The sequence below is a fragment of the Anas platyrhynchos genome, chromosome 4 (genome assembly GCF_047663525.1).
Source record: "Anas platyrhynchos isolate ZD024472 breed Pekin duck chromosome 4, IASCAAS_PekinDuck_T2T, whole genome shotgun sequence".
In the NCBI taxonomy this organism is placed as follows: domain Eukaryota; kingdom Metazoa; phylum Chordata; class Aves; order Anseriformes; family Anatidae; genus Anas; species Anas platyrhynchos.
In genome coordinates, this window is record NC_092590.1 from 72,307,761 (window position 1) to 72,327,491 (window position 19,731).

Consider the following 19,731-nt stretch of genomic DNA (forward strand, 5'->3'; position numbering starts at 1 on the left):
CCGCTTGTGGGTGGCAAGCGCTCAAGCCAGGCTACAAAGCTCATGGTAGAAGATCCACCTCTACCCTCTGCAGATAGCCAGAGGGTAGGATAAGGATAGGAGTCCCAAAAGAATCATTTAAAAAAGGAGAATGAGGTCACATTACTGAGGATGAGATCAAGGAATAAAATAAGCATGTAGGGCAGAAAGGTTGCTGTGCTAAATGAATTACAACCACCAAGGAGTGTTAGGAAACAAGGAGAAAGGTGCTATAAATACAGTAAAGTAAGAGAAAGACAGCAGCAGGCAGAAACCCATTACCTAATGAGGAACAGGAGAGGTACACATGACCTGGAGAAGACCAACATATTTAATGCCTTTTTGCTTTAGTTTCCTCCAACAAAAAGAAGTCTCTTTGTGATCTCAAGGAGGCAAGACACAAGACTAAAGAAAACAGCAAAGGGAAAGCATAGTTAAACTGAATATATTCAACAGAGAGTACAAAGCAAAGCAGGGTGCAGGGGCGCAGATATAATCTTTGTCCTCAAAAAAGAGAGAAAGGTGAACCTCGGTTATATAGAGCAGCCAGCCCCAGCACTTGCTGCCAAAAGCATTGAAATAAAAAATAAAAAAGAAAACAAACAAACAAACAAACAGCTCTATACGTACCTAGAGATCAACACAGTGATAACCCAGCTGGATTTGCCGAGGAGCAAATATTGGCATTTTACATCCCATTTTACATCAGGGAACAGTGAGATTTTGTCTCCTTTGTCTGTAAACAGCTTGAGTCCTGGATTGCCTTGTCCTTTGTGTCTGCAGACAGGACCATCACGGGATTCTTAGGTGTCCCCAGCTGCAATTAATAGGGATGGGTGTCCCTGTATGCAAGGTACTGGCTGTACTCACAGAAAGGACCTGGTTGTGGGGTGCTTCCAGTCTGTTATTGCAAGATTAATGAGAGAGTAGAGGACAGTTCGGTGAGATTTATCTTGCTTTTAAGCATGGAAGTTGCTTCCAAACATGGAAAAAATAAACAAAGGCTGAAAGTCTTTTGACTTGGTGGGAGGGATTTTGTTGGTAAATTGGGGTGAGAAGAAACAAGGAAGAGGGGGAGTTGTGAGAGCCTTTGAAGACGACAAAGAAAAAGGGTATGGTTTTTAGGGTTCCCACTTGTAATCCTAGTCCTTCTTCCATCTGTACCTACTAATCCTACCACCGGCCTGCTATTTGGAGGTTAAAAAAAGTTCAAAACATTCTCAGATTTTTATTCCAGGGGCAGAGCGCTGTTCAGGGATTATGCAACAGGAGATACAGACCACAGAAAGACAAGAATCTGCGCAATTAATCCTGCGTAGGATTAAAGTGCATGTGACACACTATGCACGTGACTGCATATATGAGTTTCGTGTGTTGCAAAAGCTTTGGTGTTCTGATCAGAACCTGATGTATTCAGCTTATGGGCTGGTGTTACTCTTCTATTTATGTGGTCTAAGAAAGGGAAAAGAGAGAGGCAAGCCTCCAAGGGCAGTGACCCTTTCTTTATTCAAACCTGAACAGAAGGAGGGTCTTTACTTGCAAGAACTCATTTTTTTTTCTTTCTGCTTGCCACACAATGAGGGCTCCAAAAGAATAGGTCCTTGGAGCTAACAAGGTTGATCATCAAGGAAACCTCTGTGCCTTTTGAGTCCTAGGGCTGTGGAAAAGATTTAGTGCTTCACTGAACCAACCTTTGGAAGCAGAAGTTATGAAAGCCCAATTTAAAGGCTGATTTTAAAATTAGCTCTGTGGAGACATTTTCTGCTCTTCCCAAAACAACATGGACTACTCTATGCATTCATCTCCTGAAGAGCCAAATAAAGCCCAATATTTCCCATATGATTGCAGCAGATGCCTTCTGCAGCCAATGGTGGGCCCAAGGTTAATGTTTAACATTTGGAGGGGAGAAATACAATGGCACTAAATTATGGTCATTATAATGGTAGGGTTAAAACCAGTGTTGCTGCAGAGAGGTCCTGCTGGGAATTCTCCTCTTGGGGGGGTTAAGTAGAACAGCCTCCTGAAAAGGACATCATGTAGAAATATAAATAACTGCACACAGGAGGACAGGATGTGCTTCAGAGAAAAGAGCAGTGCAAGGGTAGGGCTGTGCTTTGCATAATGTTCATGTGATGGCTTTTCACACATGTAACATGGTGGCAAGAGCAAGCAAAAAGGCTGTTGGGAGATGTGCCAGTCTCTGCTTTGAGATCTCTGAGTGAAGGTAGCACTGACTTTGTCCTGTCTTAAAACATAGATAAAGGTGCTCAAAAACAGGTAGAAGTACTCACATGACACTGTGCTTTAGCCATCAAATTCAGCTCTTCCTATAGACCCTTCCCAACAGAGTGGCTGCCTTCATGGTTTGCTTGAATGCATTTACCAAAAGCATAGCTCCCGCATGGCAGTTATCTGCTCAGACACTGGTGAAAATGCTACCAAAATGCTTGATATCGTTGCTGATGTTGTTGCACACCCAGGAGATATGTCACTGACATCCCTGGAGAGTCAACAGCATAAAATTGGTATGAGAAGATAATTAATTCTGTCAGTCTTGCTGGTTGTATTTACGTATTAGTTTTAATTTTTGAAGTTTGATTCCTCCTAAGACCCTGACTCCTAGTGATCCCCCAGGAAGAAACAAAGTGAGGTTGCTTGACATCAGGCAGCGTCCATCCTCACTGGTGATGGGCAATCCGCCACCACCACAAGAACACCGGGAAGCTAAACGTGTGCCAAGCTGTACCAAAATGTTGTAACAACTAGTGCTAGCATCAAAGAGATGCCCAGTAGACCAGGCATCTCTCTTGTGTGGGCCATGCCTGGTTGATGTCCACCAGATACTCTCCTCCTCTTCTTCTGCTTGGCCATGTTTCACAAGTCTCATCTCCCCACTTCCATGCAGTGTCTCAAACTCTACCCCAGAAGAGAAAGAATGAAGCCGATCTCACGTAGAAGCCATCTCCACACTGATGCTTGGTGTCTACTGACCCCAAAGGCCAAGGGCAGTAGCCTAATTTCCCATCCTTTTGGGCCCTCTTAACAGCACAGCTCCTCCCACCACTGCTCGCATAGCAATGAAGCCAAGCAGGGGGTCTGCAGGGGCTGTCAGCACTGTGCATGCATGGATACTAACGATGTCAGATGGGCACTGGGCAGCGGTTTTGGTGGAGGCTGCAATAACACACACCTCCTCGGAGAGGTCAGTGGTCCGTGGGGCTTGACCCCGCATTCCTCATGCATCCCCGACCCCACTGAAGTCAATCAGGCCTATTCTGCGGCACTGTTAACTTGGAAGATTTATGTGCTTTGGGCAGTGGGAGGAGAACTTGATTTCATTTCCAGCATAGTTTTTGCTTTCCTACCCACACTCATGCTCACAGACGCGAATTCAGCTGAAGTAGCCAGGGAAACAGCGCAAACCTGACTCAGTTCCCAAGCAGATGTGAACCGCTGGCTTATTATTTAACGAAGTTGTTGACAACTAATGGCCTAATTGGGGGAGCAATTGATTTTGGATGACATTCTAAAACTGCAAACTCAGCTCAACAATTTATAACCCCCGTGGTGGTTTATGGCTTTGGCGGAGTTAAGTGGATTGATTGCCCGTAAATTTCCATTGGTTTCTTGTTACCGTGAACCACGTTTAATGCTTTTTATTGATTTATCATTTTCTGAAAATATAAGCTTTCTTCAAAAAAGAAAGCCCTGCAGCTCTGGATGTTATAAAGAAAGGCGTTCTGCAGTGCATGCGTGCAATTACAGTTACAGGAAATGCTGGTTCTCATCACACCGGGCCTATCTGGGGATAACGCTTACTTCTTATGCACCTTATTGAGCTGAGCACACTCCATTCCTCCTGCAGCAGGTACAGGAGGCATTCAGCACTGGCTGAGCATGAGTTTGCACTTTTAATCCAGTAGTTATTCGGAGTGAGTTGAATCTGCCTGAAAGCCATGAAACAAGGGTGTGAGCGTGAGAACTGCCATGTGAAAGGTGCAGCAAGAGGCTTTGCAGTGCAGCCTGTGGTGTAAATCCCTGTTTCCTGAACCCAGACTGATGCAAAGGCAGCCTGTCCTCGAGCAGGCTTCAGCTCATTTACAACTAAGCCCCTTTTTTTTTAAGAAAAGGTGGGATCTTTGGCAAGAGTGAGAAGAACTAAAGGAGAAATCCTCTCTGTGGCTAAAGTCACCCGGCTTCGCTGCATGAGCTCTTCCCTTCTGCAGAATAAGGACAATAAAACCCGGCTGCTTCAACATGTGCGGATTAATGGATTAAACAGGTCTGATCCTGCATGAATTGAAGGTTGCCGTTTGCCAAGTGTGTTGAACATGGCAACTTTGCATGTTAGTAAATATCCACTAACTGATTCTTTATTATCATTCTGAATAGTGAGTTTCTTCTAAGGATCTGCCAGGGTTCACCCCACAGTTCCTGGGACTGGGCACATAAAAGGGATCAGAACAAATGTGGTCCATCCCTTTTGTTGAGTGGAAACAGTTGGCACTTCCAACCTTTGGTTGTGCAAAATCATCTTCATCACTTTACATCAGCTCTAGGGCCTCTGGCAAAGGACATTGTGGTGTTCACTGTCTGGGAGCATCTCCTGGGCAGGTGGCTGGGTCCTTCCTCAGTGCCTCCCAACACAACTACAAAAATTGTGTTCCCAGAGCAACCCGGTGGGATGCAGGCATGGAGGAAGGATACGTGAACCACCACGAGGCAGCAAGGTTGGGGTCATGCACACACCACAAGACTTTACACCCTGAAACCCAAAGAAACAGCATGAGGAGAAACGAGGTGAATGAGGAATGAACTAACTCAGAGCCAGTGTGATTTTCTGTTGTGGTGAATGGCGTGAAAGAAATGCTCTGAAATCTGTGCCTCTGCACAACATCTTTCCCAGCAATCCTGCTCCAGCAGTGACTCTGGGAAGCTGATTTCCTGGGAGCTTTAGCTCGTGTTGCAGTCAGCTCCAGTGCCTGCTACAGAGCCCAAGACCAGAGAGCACATACACCTACCAGAGCACTGGATTATCCAGAGACACACCAACTGTTCACTGCAACACTAAAATGTATCAGGCAGAACATGGCAGGCCTACAGTTTTTGGGATTACTTACTTGGCTTTTCCAAGTTTCTGTGTATTTTCATTTTAAAGTGCCTGGCATTGCTGAGGCAGGATGTTTTGGCTGAACAATTACACAACACAAGTGCAAAAGCAAAAGGGCCTGCTAAAGCGAGGGCTTTGCTTTGAAGTTTATTAGAAAAAGAGCCAAGTCTATAGGATCTAAGGATACAGTCCTGCAAAACTGGTTTAGTGTGGAGAGCGCATGAGAAGAAACAATAAAATCAATGAGGCTTTACAGAGATCTCAGCAAATACTGTATTATCTTGTTCTAAAATGCACTTTTCTGGGGAAAAAAGAGAACACATACACACTGCTGGGTCCTTCTAGTTTGGATACAAAGTGTAATCCTAGCCACCCTTATATTCTGAAAAAAATATAGCAAAAAGAAAGCAAAAAGATTCTGAAGACACATAAAATCTTGAGCAGTGTAGAGAAGGTGAATACAACCCAAAAAACTCAAGGGCACCCAGCCAAACTGTCAGGTTATAAATAAATGATACCAAAGCACTAATTTTTCACCCAGTGGAATTGTGGAAATCATTGCTAGGAATGATGTGGAGGCCAAAATTATAAATGAGTTCAAAAAGGCATTTTCAAGGAGGAAGAGTCCATGAACAGTTATTAAATGTGATATTCTTCCATCTGTGTAAATCCCTGGATGACGGCTAGTTGGGAGGGTACATCATGGAAATACTTGCCCTACACAAGCCATGTTTCCTCTGAGGCACTGTTATTGGTGAGGATAGGACTAGGTAGGGCAGTGTCCTGACCTGGAGAGGTCTCTTTTGGTCTTATTACACTTTTTTTTTTTTAATCCAGAAACTTAGGTATGGAATGAGAAATTAAATATTGCGTGTAATTTAATCTAAAAATACGTATCTCTTAGTATCTCCTGATACTTTAGACCAACTCTTGCTTTACCCAGACATTCACAGGATTGATTTCACATCTTTAGTAGAAGCTGGGCTCCCATGCCTCATTAGCAGTGCCCTTCTTTGCCTCCTAAAAAGACATGCAGAATTAAGATCCCCTTTCCAGCATACCCTCCAGAAATTTGAACAATTTCTTCCTTGAAAGAACTGAATGTGACTGTCAGTGTGTCTCTAAGCTACGACCTATAGCTACCTAGGGGATTTTCAGATGCACTGCTCCATTCTGTTACTCTCTCCTTGGGTTTTCAGGTCATGGAAACCAACTCTGAACACATGCCTACCTCGTTTCCTAAAGACCCAAAATCTATAATGAGTGGGCCAGATTCTCAGCTCGTGCAACTGGTGGAGCTCCACTGCCTGCAGGAAAGGTACAGCACTTAACAAAGTATTTCCACGTACCTACATTCACGATTCTTTGCATCCACCTCAACCATTTCCTGGAGTTCCTCTGCAAATGCAGCCAACATCTGTTGCAAAAGTGATATTAAACAGCTTTGATTTAACATGTTTACCAATGAAAACCTGCTTTTGCATGGAGGAAGCAGGTAATCTTCAAAAACGATTTTCTTCTCCTGCCAGTTATCTTAAATCTCGTGTGAGAGATGGCTTTTCTTCAGCTGCTTCATTCATTTGCTCTCTGACCCTTTGAAGTTATACTTCTTTATCTTTCCCAGTGTTATATTCTCCTGGAGCTGGTTCTGACGTCCAAGGCACTTGCAAAGGGTTTTTTTTTTTTCTTTCTCCTTCCCTTTACTGATGAGTTCTAGATAGACTGTTGAAACCAAGGCTCTTTGATGCAAAGGATTTAGCAAGGCTGATATAGGAATTGGAAATTTTATATTGATAGTGAGTGCACAGGGAACTATAATTCTAAAGCTAACAAAACTAGAGATTTGGAAATATTATAAGAACTCATTCTTTAGGTTTTAAGTCTTTAAATATAAAGTTTTAGGATGAAATTGTCATGGCAGGCAGATTATCCCACAGCTGCATGAATTTCTGATGCTGGTTTATATGTTAAAAAATGTCTTGCATGGATGCGCATTAGAATTGATCCAGGGTGTCCCCGTTGACTACTGCCCGATTCACTATTTTAAGTTTGTCCATAGCAGCTTGTGGAAAATCCCAGTGGGACTTTCTTATAATCTGAGACAGACCTCTCTTTTTAAGGAATTGCTTCAAGATTTCGTAGTTGGGATTTTATCTTTTTTACATCAAGTTTACTAAATCTCTGCTAGAACAGACACCAGGCAATTTATTACGGTGTGATCTCAGTAAAAACCCTTTCCTACCTGGAGCCATAATAGAGCTCACTTATCTTTTGTAAAAGCCAGTACAAACTGGTCTGAGATAGTTAAATCTGAGATCCACACACTAGATACTCTTGGTCTGAAATATATAGGATAGGTGGCAATGTGAATGAAAGATCAAACAATATTTGTACAGGACAGGAAACCTCCTATGTACCCATGTCTGCCTTAAAGATGCTCGCCCTTTCTTTCTCACATTTCAGATGAAATGATGATTAACAAGGGATACTGCAGAATCTCCGTCACTGTAGGTCTTATAGAGTAAGTCAGACAGATGGACAGTCATCAGGAATGGTTTAGGCAGATGGGTTAGCTGATTTCTCCCCACAGGACCTTCAGTTCCTGGAAAAATGGGGGGAGGAGGGGAATGGCATTTGCTTCCATGCAAAAGCAGCATCAAGTAGAAGTAGTTTCCTTTAAGATATTTATTTACACTTTTTATAAAAAGTTTAATAAAAAAAGAGTTGTCATAGTGAAAGCAATAGGTAAGGATAACTTGTATTTTTGATATTTTCATGAATTGGCTCTGTAATCCTCAGGGAGATCAGTCTAAATCTTTGTGTCTTACCTCCCCAGTCATCATGTGAGTGACCCTGTTGAAGTTTCAGTCCTCTTGGCTCTGTATGGAGATATTTGCTGTGTACAGGACTCACTGCCAAGGCATTTGGCACATGCTAAAAAGGTTGTTTGGGACTTTCATCTCAGTAATAGATTCTCTGCTTCTTTGCTAAAGCACTGAAACTGCTAACAGCAACTCAGAGACCATCTCAGTGCAGGGAGGATTTGCAGGGAAGGGAGGAAAAGGGAGGAATAAGGCAAAAAACACACATATAAAAAAGAGAGCTCATAAAAAAGCTCATAAAATGACTTATCTCTACAGGGTTTCTCTTCAAAATCCCATTCCACTGTACTGTACCTACTTTCCTGCCGTAGGAGCATTAAGTGTTTCTTTCCCATTTGTAAAAATCTTCCCTGTGGCTGGATTTCACAACAAGCTTCCGTCAGTTTTCTCTCATGCTTTTCCTCCACCAGCAATAGATGTTGATCTGAGTTTTATTAGACTGCAAGTGCATGATTAGGGACAGATCCTAAATGGGCAAAACCTTGAGGATACCCCCTGGCAATGCTCATCGTTGGCTTCTGAGCACTATGGTGGCTCCATCCCACACCAGGGCTGTGCTGGAGAGGCAACAGCTCCACCTTGTACAGATGCAGCGGTGGTCCTTTGAGATTGTCATGTAATGGCAACGGAAAAAATGTGCCTACCACATGGGGTTTCCAGCAGGGAAAATCGCCTTGGGCGACCCACGAGCTCCGTCCTGAATACAGTCTTTGCTGAGGTTCCTCTGCTTCCACAAATGGGAATGAGCATTTTCTCATGGAAAGGATTTTACTGAGAAATTCCTCATCTGCTATAATCACAATTTCTTTCTTTTCTTTCTTAAAAAAAAAAAAAAAAAAAGCTGCAGATTTTTATTTTTTTTAATGTGGGTAAGAATTCATATTTATATGGCCACTTTCACCAGTTCATTTGCATTTGGGGGTATGTAAAGGCTTCATTCATCTTCGACTTGAAAAGTTCCTCTGCTTCTACTGACTGAATTTTGCCCAGACAGAGATTTTGGTCCCACAGGATTTGTCTTATAACTCTCCAGTGTTGTGCCTATTTGTTACCAGCCCATGCACTACTCCTCACTGGCCTTTGCCTTTATAACAATTACATATTATTGCCACAGGCCTTTGCAAAGAATTCTTGCCAGTCCTCTCTCCCCAGCGTTAACAGATTCCTACTGCAAATTGCCAAAAAGTTTCCCTCTCAAGACTAAATGTAAGGCAAAGCCACTGCAGACTTATGCCAAGGTCACTGCTCCAGCACTTGTACAACTGCGTCATCATTCAGATTTAATTCATTAGGAAAAGCAAGCATCTACTGCTTATGTTTTCAAAGAAATGCTTGAAATTCACTCTGAATGAATTTACTCTTGTTAAATCTTGATCTGCCTTCTCATTGTTGTGGATAGGCTCGGTTCTGGAGGCATGGGGCTTAGCATCTCCTCTGTGCCGTTGCAGGGTATGGCCCAAAGCCATCTGATGCCTGGTCAAGTTCTCTGCTGCCTCCGTCTCCTGTGCTGCTCCCCTGATCAGGCACAGCCTCCTCTTTTCTGAGCCTTCTTTTAAAACCCCCATCCATTTGCTTTTATCTGAAACATGGACCCTCGTGAGGCTTCTCAGGACAATTTCCATGGGAAATATTTGTCCCACAATGGAATCTTTTCCCATACTTTTGGGAGCAGAGGGGCATTTTTTTTTCTCATAAAGGGGACTATGCACCATTGTGCATACTGTAAACCTCTGTCAGAGGCCTGAAGAAGGACTGGTTGCCTCCAGCTAACAATACCAGTGGGCTAATTGGTAGAAATAATTATCCCAAACACTGGAAAAAAATCAATTAAAAGCAAAACACTTAAAATATTGTTCTCAGATACTCTATCTTCATTATAAGAGACCACCCATGTGAGTCCAGTCCTCCCACTGCTATATAGAGGTATTATTATTATTAAAAAGTAGCAAATTTCAGGCCTGGTAGTGAAGAAGGCTAGGGAAGGCAATGGGAGAGAGACAAATCACACTGTCATTCTGCTCTGAAGAGACAGTGCTACAGGAGTAACAAACCATTAGTGAAAGCCCAATGAACAGATTTCTTTTTTTTTTTTTTTTTTTTTTAATAATGTGTGGTCCAAAGCCATTGTATTGAATGTAAATGGAGAGGGAAATTATATTCCATATACTCTACCCTGCATTGTAGTCGTGCAGACATCTGGTTGTAGCACACACAGACTGAACCACCTCTCTGGCAGCACATGCCATCCTCACTGAGGTCAGTATTATTTCTTGTCCTGACAAGGATTCTCTGCTCAAAGGACTTTATTTTATTATTTTTTTTTGTCTGCTTCAAGGAACAGCGGGGGGTATGAGCAGGGCATTTTTCTCAAGTGATGAAGTCCGTTCCCACGGCTGTGGGAAGGAAGATGGAGGGAGCAGGAGACAGAGGAGTCAGATATGTGGAGAGAGCCAAGCTTTGGCAGGAAGATTTGGGTGATGGCACAGAAAGTAGGTTTAAACTAGATATGCTGTTTGAGAGCCAGCAGGCAACTTCCTCTGCAACAGGTCTGCAGTCAGCAAAGCTTTTGCTCTGGCATGTGCCTGAGATGCAGCAGAGGAATTATTTCTGTAATATTCCATGCGGGCATGCAAGCAAGGAGGTGTGATGCAATCCTGCCTCGTCCTCCTTTTGTTGGTGCAGCAGCATCCGCAGCTGTGGGCACTTGGCAGATATCCCTAGCAGGGAAATTTGGGAGTCCTGATGTGCGGGATGTGAGCTGGACAAGAGGCAGGGCTGCTGCCTGCTCTGGCCGCTCAGCGCTGCTGCTCATTCGTGTTGTTGTGCCTGGAGGCCCTGGCTGAGGTCAGGGCTCCCACTGGGCGCTCTTATCTGCAAAGCTGCAGCCAGATGAAATCCCTGCCCGAATGGCTAACTAGCTCCGACGTTCCAGGCGTGGGAGAAAAGAAATGTTGTTCTCTCTTCATAGGGAGGGCATTTGCAGCACAGAGGTTTCCCTGGGTAAAAGGACATTTCTGGTTGATGCCCCTCACCCTGGTTGCAGACATCAGATAACTTCAGACATCACCATCGTGGTGTTCAGCTTCCCTTTCACCAGGCAAGGCTGGCATGCAGAGCTGCAGCTAGCAGTGTCCTTTGTTAGTGGATAAAATCTCACTGCTCCTCCTCATTCACAAGGGTCAGCAAAGGCCCATGATAGTGAAAGGCTCCTTCTTCTCCTCTCCTTTCCATATTACTTGCCACCTGAAAGTGCATCTTGCCCATGGGAGCACCAGGGAAAACCCTGGTCAAAAGTCCTGTAGAATAAGCTTGTGGTTAGATATTCAGGAGTTTGTGCATAGCTGAAAGTGAATGAGGTAGGAACAAGGGTTTTATTTTTGAGATACAAGTGGGAATTTAAGAAGAAAACATTCATTCCTCCTGCCTAAGTTTGAAGTGGACATTTTGGGTTGCCATGTTTGCAGATAGAGTGGCTGGACTCATGTAATTGCTTTGCTCTGTGACCAGTAATGATATATTGCAGCTGCAGTAAAGAACAGAGGTGTTGAAAGACATTTTACAGCTTAGAAACAGGGAAAATCTTCTCCTTTTCCTCCACACATATATGCCATAATGTGAGCAAATATGGCAAAGTGCAACTATATGGCACATGTTGAAACTGAAATCTGTCTGGTGTTCTCCCATGGGACTGAATTTGACAAGGCCTTACTATTTCAGGAGTGCTAAGATGAAACAGTAATATACTGCTGAGTTTCATCCAAACCCAGTTTTATTATATGAACCACTTTCATCTCCTGCCTATGCCTCTTCCCATCCAAATATGGACAAAATAAACAAAGCAAATCCACAGACTTTGCTACTCTGCTGAAAGCACACAGCAGCCATCCAGTGCACTCATGAAAAAATGAAGGTATCTCACCTCTGTATAGGAACCTTTATCTACAGTTCTCAGGTTGCTTTATAAAGGAGAGACAAACTGTGTCTCTGTTTTGGTAATGAAAAAGTAGGATGATCAAGAAATAAACCCAAATTCTTTGAACCTTGACTCCTTGATGGAAAGATGTAAGTAACTGTATAGAGAATATGAAGATATATATTCATATATGTCCTGAGCTGGGGTTTTTAATAGACTCGGACCAGCCTCTCATTGAGTGGAGATGCTGCAACTTCACCTTTCCCAGCTACGGGGAGAAATGTGCCTGTTCACCCAGAAACCAGGCATTTTGTTCCAGTAAGCTGGCAGGGTTGCTGGTGGGGTTCAATAACATCCCCCACCCTACTGAATTCAGGGGGAAACTTTCTAACCAGGCCAGGCATTAGCTGCAGAACAACTCCTAGGTTACCTTGAAGATAATCACCAAAACCTCTTAATTTAGGGATTTCTACAGCTCCTTCTTCCTTCATGACCAACAGCTCTCCTGAGAGCCAGGTGGAGAGCAGCCAGCTGAGCTGGTGGCTTTACAGCAAAAGGACAAATATGCTCACAAACAACTTCTAATAGGGTCTGACGAGTCTTATAAATAAATAGAATGCAACTAACAGCAATATTATGCGTACATGCATTGTAGTCATTCTAGCTGGATGAGCTCATTCAGTACCATGAAACAAAAGTCTTACAATTGCCTGGGGGCCATAGTGGGTGCCTTTAAGGGGTAAATTATATTAATGATATTATTCAAAAAGATTAATGCCATCATGTCACAGAGTCCCCCATGACTCCAAAGAGCACATCTATTAATGAACAGACTTATGATTAAAACATGCTGAGCAAAACAATAGTTAATTGAGCAATGGAAAAAAGTACAAAGGAAGATTTTATCTTTCATGAAAGCAGATTTATACAGTTTAGTCTGTGACTAAAATTGTCTTTGAGGTGCGTAGGATCGTGTTTGCAATCAGAGAATGTCATCGCTTCTTGGACAGGACACAGGAACTGGCCACTGTGGGCTTCTTGCCATCCAAATTAACTGCTGCACATCTGGCGTGGAGGAGCTTCAGCCCTTTCTGCCATTCTACTGCTGCGATACCTCTGCCATCCCGTCTGCTTCGACAGGCCCACCGAGGGCTACCGAAGCAAAAGGACCGAGACAAAGTGTTCGAGTTCGAAATGTCTGTGGTTTTGGATAACGCCCGCTGTGAAAAATCCAGGGAGTGGTTAACTGAAGGCAAGTTGGGGTGTTGCAGGGCATTTGTGGAGTGTGATAAGCGCTGGTGTGCCTGCTCCTGCTCCGTGAGGGGAGGCAGGGAGTGCTGGCTGTGCCGAGAGGCCCTGCACACCCCAGCTGGAGTGAATGGTCCCAGAAGGATCTCAGGGTTGTGACCCTTGATCCTACAGAGGGACCTGCTGCAGATTTGCCATGAGGTATATCAGGTTGGGAAGGGGACCCTGAAGGCAAGGCCCTTGCCAGCGTCCCCATGACCAGAGGGAGGAGCCTGCCTTGAAGAGGCCTGTCATAAGGGACATACATTTCCACCTGGATCAAAGGGCTTGGAGAGGCCCTGCATCTATTCGGGTCTGGGTCTGTCATGTATTTTTCTTGTACACATATGGTGTTATGTGTGTAAAGGGTACAGCTGGGGGCTAGTAATGCCCCTCCCTCAATGGCCAGCAGTTGAAGCTGAGGCTGTTGGATGACCCGAGTTCATGCAACCTGCTTTTTTAGGCAAGACCTTTTTCTGAGATCTTTCAGCTCTTTTTATGAGTAACAGCCTGGCAAGATCTCTGCTTAAACAAGCTACCTCAAGAAGCAGTTGAAGATTTTACTGAAAACTTCTGAAATCTCCAGACCTGTCCTAACCTGCAGCTTCTCAAGTGGTTTCTATTATTTCAGGAGCCATGTGGCTGCACTGAAAGTTTTATTTCAGTTCCTCAGGCTTAATTCCCAAAAGTCAGCAGAGACACCTTGATCAAAGCATGGCTCTGGCCTCTGGGAACCTATTGCTAGGGTATGCGGCCCTCTGCCTTGCCTAGCCCCAGGGCCAGAGGTGGGGTGTCCGCATCTGGGGGTGTCCATCCCTGCAGTGGGAACAGTTTCTTGGGAATGGAGCAGGGACTCCAGTTCCCGAACCTCTTGCTGACTTTGCCCCTGGCCATCAGCCCTGTTCTCAACTGGAGGCTGCCCCTTCTTCATGCCCTCAGCTGGATGGGACCTTTGCACTTTGGTGCAAACCCCTCCACCTTCACTCAAGCACTCAGGGAACACGGGCCAGCAAAATGCACCTTGTTCTTCTCTATAGGCAAATGCCTGAAGTTCATTTTCTTTCTCATGTCCTCTTTTCCCTTACAGGCTACACTGTAGGTGGCTTCTTTGAAAAAGTGCCTCTGCACACACTTAGCCATCCCTCCATCCTCTGTACGTGCCAAGCTCCACATGTGCTGGGCGTGCGTTTCAGACCTGCCTTGGCACCATGGTGGGACTGCTCGCTCTGGGGCAGTCAGTGTGATCTCACCCTGGACACAGTCATTTTCCTCCTGCTGGAAAAAGAACGCCTGGGCTATTAGCAGAGAGGAAGCTCACAGTGTCATGCAAGTTTATATCGAACAATTGTTGTACCAAAGGAGTTGGAAAAACAATTTTTTTTAAGCACCACTGTACCATTTCCTATTTTTTAAGCAAAAGCTCGACATATTTCAGTTACAAAAAAAGTGGACAATGTGTTAACTCTTTATATTGCTTACATTGCACACATACAAAAAAAAATGGAGGTTTAACCCCGGAACTCCATATCCCTAATCTTTCATGCTGTATCCTTATTTTAAAGTTGTGATTCAAAATAAGCTCTAATAAAAATTATGCACCAGCCAAGGCAGGAAATAAAATACTTGCCCTACCCTTTCTATCTTGTTCCCCATGATTGCAGGCCTATTTATTATGCCATAAGGAAACACACAATAGAATGAGATCAAATAATAAATGGAAGCAATACATCAGCCCTATACTCCTTTTGCTCAAAACAACTCTCACTTCTAATTTCAGTCCATAAGGCCATGAACAGAACAACATGTATTACCCATAAGGTAAAGGAAAAAAATCTAAGTTGATTTTGCCAGTAATCACATAGCAGAGAGTTTCCCAAAGGAAAGCCAAAGCTGAAAAGACATGTGGATTCCAGTTATGTATCACAATGCTGATTTTTATTTAGTCATTTGTTTCAAAAGATTGGTGTTTTATAGATCTGTGTGCATTTTTTTAATTGAGGGCTGTGAAAAGCTCTGGCACCCTGAACTGGGTGTGAATTTTCTCATCTACATGGAAAATTAACTCTCTACAAAGCATTTGCCCAAAATTCTCTCAGAATCAGAGAGAAGTGAGACGTCCTCACACGTTTTTCATCCTGACTGAGCTTTGATGAGCTTAGTTTGCAGAAGTCTGTGCTCTGTACTGGTTCTCATCTACAAGAATTGCCCTAACTTGCCACACAAAATTGTTAATCTGGGTTAACTTGAAATTTCGTAAAGAAATGTCAATGCTTTTGTCACTGGTTTATTTGTTGTAGTATATGGTTGTCATATATGCTGGCCATAAAGTTTAATGTGCAGCTGAATTACATGGTGTAAACAAAGTTATCCTACATTTTGATGCTAATTAAGTTACATCTCACAATGAACCTTTATGTAAAACAAGACTCAGAAAATTACAGAAGTTATTCTCTGTGAAATTATTTATCTGTTTGTAAAGCTGCAGTATTGTAACACAACTTGAGTGCTCATAACAGTTTTACTGCTAATCCGTCACTTGATTTTGCAACTTAAAGGTTGATATGACGCACAGGGTGAAGCACCATTTTGTCTGTAAAAGGTTTAGCAAAAGCTAAATATCCTTAAATTACACTCATGGCAGAATAAATGTTTTGAGTTCTTTTGCAATCACAGTTTTGTTAAGCAGCTGAATTACGTTTGTTGAACTTGTAAACTTTCCAGTATAGACTTGCTTTTGTTGACAGTATGTGTGTTGTTTTTTTTTGTAGCATTTTCAAGATAAGAACTATTTTGATGATCAGAAGAACCTGGCACTCGCTTATAAGAAAATTAGGGTCAAATGTTGACTTAAGCATTATTTATTGTTCTATTGTGATAGGCACTTGCAGGGGTTTTGCAGAGGATAAAATCCATTAACGAATGGAAGCTGATGAAACATAATGTTAATAAGAATGATGTAAATACATAAGTGGATAATTGTCTGGACAGTTGCATGGAGTTTCAAGCAATTATCTGTGCTTATTGACTGGTCCATAAGCCTCTGTTTCTAGTACTTGCAGGGCTTTACCAGCCAGGAAAGATGAAAAGCTGTTGAGAAGCTGTGAAGGAGGGGACTGCTGAAAGCTGTGAATCCAGGATTCAGACTGACAAAGGAGGGCTTCGGTGAGCTCTGACTTAGAGCTGAGGCAACCCTGTGAAGTTTCAAGGCAAGGACCTGGCTGACTTGATTTCCAGTCATGCCCTTGCTCTGACACTTACGAGCCAAACCTCTTGCTATCACCCTCCTTTAGCAAAAGGCACCTCTCTGTGGCTTCTGTTTGGCCAAGTGGATGCAGTTGCTGGGGCGTGTAACGGCTGGTAGCCCTTTGCTGTGTATGTGGTGGAGGATGAACTAAATGCTCACAGCCTGTGCGCAGGAGGAGAAAATGACGCTAATGCATGTGGAAAAAACAAAAGGAGGCAGGCAGGAAATAAATTTAAAAAATCCATGAGAAAATGGATTTTGTGGTGTATTTAACCATGGTGGAGAGGGAGGGGGTGCCTACAAAATGAGAAAGTTTGCTTGCTTGCCTGTAGGGTTTATTTGTTTTTTAAAGTTTACTTTAAAAAGAGCAGGAAAAATTGAGTAAAAAGTCAAGTTTCTCATCAGCTGGTGACTCAGACAGCTCAAGCTGAAAGCAGCTCTGCTATTTCTCACCAGGCAACATGTGGCTCTCAGCCTTGGTGCCGAGACCCCCTTGAAAGACCCATTTGGATGAGCTACAATTTATGCTGGTGTCTGAAGCTACGCAAACAGATGGATTATTATTGGAAGAAGAATATCCTGAATGAAAGCAGGATTAGCTTTGTGGAAAATCACCTGTGCTAAATACTAGTTGGGGCCAGTGACTGATTTAGTGATAGCGGATGGAAGAAGCCAAACATCTGTTTCCCTCGATCCATTTTAAATGTTTCCCTCATCCTTTCATAGCACCAAGCTTACAAGTATTTCAAGATCAAAGCATTCAGCTTCCTGAGCATTTCCTATATTTAGCAAATACCTGAATGAAACGGTGACCTTTCTCCCTAAGAGATGAGTTGGCAACTGAACTAAGATTTCTACGTGTGTGCACAGCTTTCTTCCAGATACCCAGCCTGGACACAAGTGCCACGGTTACACATCCTTGTAGTGTCAAGCCCATCTGGCATGAGGCCTCGCATCTGTCAGTCAGTGATGGACAGCACAAGGATCTCCTTTACTAAAGATACCATTGATCAGGGATGTGTAAGATTACAGAAGGGCAAGGCTTAGAAATTGCCAGCCCATATAAATTGCCAAGATTTTGACATTTTTTGACGTGAATCATTCCTCTAGCATTTAATGCAGTCCAGTTAAAGTCTTCTACTTTGATTATCTCTAAGAATCTTACTTGTGGGTCAAGCTGCTTATATATAGCAAATCAATATTTGCTATATATTTGAAAGATACATACTGTAGAATAGATATGCATGTGTATTACATGTATGTGTATTTTCTGTGTTTTTTAGTAATCACCAGTTGCAGAAAGAACTACTGTCAGGAAGTAGAGCATCATTTTCTCCTTCTTCCATTGAAAAGGTTAAAATGGGGCTCTCCGACAATCCTGAATCTTAAATGCTTTCCAAAACATATTTTTCCCGTTCCATTGGAGAATTTCCCACCAGTTCTATAATGAAGCCATTCAAAATAGACTAAATAGGCAAAGTATTTAAATGACAATATTCCAAATGGCAGACACTTCAGAGAGAGGCAGTGGTACATGCCATGTGTTTTTTTTGACACATCTTGGTTCTTCGGTACAGTATGTATTAAAAAACATTTCTGTTTTTTCCATGTTACTCTTTGAGGGGTGTGTGGAGCTTTACGGTTTGCTCCTTGGAGCAAACTATTCAAAGGTACTCAGGATGAAGGCTATTACAGTTGTACAAGCTTTATATTTGGCCTATTGTTAATTAATGCCATCATATATATATATATAACCTGTATTTGTTAATAGTTCTGTTGTAGCTTTTTTTCTTCTATTTTCTATTAATAACACTTTGATTATTAAAAACAGACAAACAAACAAACAAACAAAAAAACTAGAAAGTGGAAGTGATCTGTACTCATGTGCAGCTCCTAGGAGTGCTTAAATAGATTGAAAAAGCATTTCCAAGAGCTGACTGAAATGCCTAATTTTTGTTTTTCACATTTTTACCCTCTTTTCCCTGTCTCATGCATGTTGACATGATCGTCATTTTAATTGCATTATATTGCACTTGTTCAAATTGCATTTCCCTGTTGCTGAACAGCATTTCTACCATTAAGATATATGAAAGTATATACAGTTGTGAACGGGGGAAGGAATTTAATATATTTTTATGCAGAACTCATCTCTGCTCAAAAAATGAGCCAATTTCCATGTGGAAACAGATTTGGCCTTCTTTAAAACCTGGCTGACTTCCCTGGAAAATGTATCCATTTCGTCCAACACCACTCTAAACTAACAGAACTTTCTTTGCAAACATTTTGAGCCCAAAAATGCAGTACAGAAAACTTTTCAGGATTAGTTTCTGTGCTGTTTTATCATTCTCCAGTTGTCATCCAGGTATGAAATTGGCTTGGTCTCATGGTATCTTCAGTCTTTTCAGAAGTGCAAAAGAGCAACTACAGCCACAAGCTATCGAAAACCTGGGTTTCTCTTCTCATCTGGAGCATGTTGTCAGCCACACCATAGAAGTCCTTGTGCCATGCTGGGATATTCATTCTGCATGCCAGAGGAGGGAAGGCCAGCCCAAGCCAAACCCAAAAAACAACCCAGACCCCATCCTACCTCACGGTCAGAAAAATACCATAAGCAAACCCTCCAAGCATACTGAAAGAGGAGAAAAATGTATCTTTTTTGCTGTTATTATGAAGATGATTGAGTAAATTCCAGGGCAGCATTCTAAGGCTTTCCTGTGGAGTCTGGCTTGTGCCAAGAATGGATTTCAGTGCATGGCTATAGATTCACAGAGTGCTTTGCTTTTACTTCTAGTAATGCCCAGAATGCTGAGGGACAAATACAGTTTTGCAGCTTGTCCTCAGGACCCATATACCCAAATCAGGTAGGAACAGCAGTAAGAAAAAGGTCACTTCTTCCCTTTGAGAAAGGCTGTTGTGTCAGTAGAGTGGGGAACGAGCAGCCTAATAGCTTGAGGTTTGCCTTATTTTTTAATTGATCATGAACTGTCTTTCCTTCTTGCATTTCTACCATCCCAGTCCTGTCAAATCTCTCTCATTAATTGTCTTTCAGTGACTGGCATCTAGTATTCACATCCTGACCAATATGTAATGGGGTGCTGCTGTCAGAGCATGGCAGATCCCTCCAAGGTACAAAGCAGGAGGATACTGTTGTAGAAGCCCTCACTCGCTCCAGCTCCAGTGCCCTGTACCTGCACCTGGCCCACCACAGCCCTCCTTAGGTGTCACCCACTGCTCCAGGGGTGCCACCTGCTACCAAACTGGACACAACAAGGCCCTC

At 42.9% G+C, this 19,731-nt stretch overlaps 1 long non-coding RNA gene across 2 annotated transcripts in view; it reads left to right on the forward strand.

Annotated features, from left to right (window-relative positions):
* LOC110352082 (uncharacterized) overlaps positions 1-18,277 on the forward strand; it is a 47,223-nt gene extending 28,946 nt beyond the window's left edge. For both annotated transcript variants that reach the window (XR_005265644.2, XR_005265645.2), the window contains one exon: positions 6,328-18,277. This is a non-coding gene — a long non-coding RNA (uncharacterized lncRNA). The remainder of the gene's footprint in view (positions 1-6,327) is intronic.
* The last annotated feature ends 1,454 nt before the right edge of the window (positions 18,278-19,731 follow it).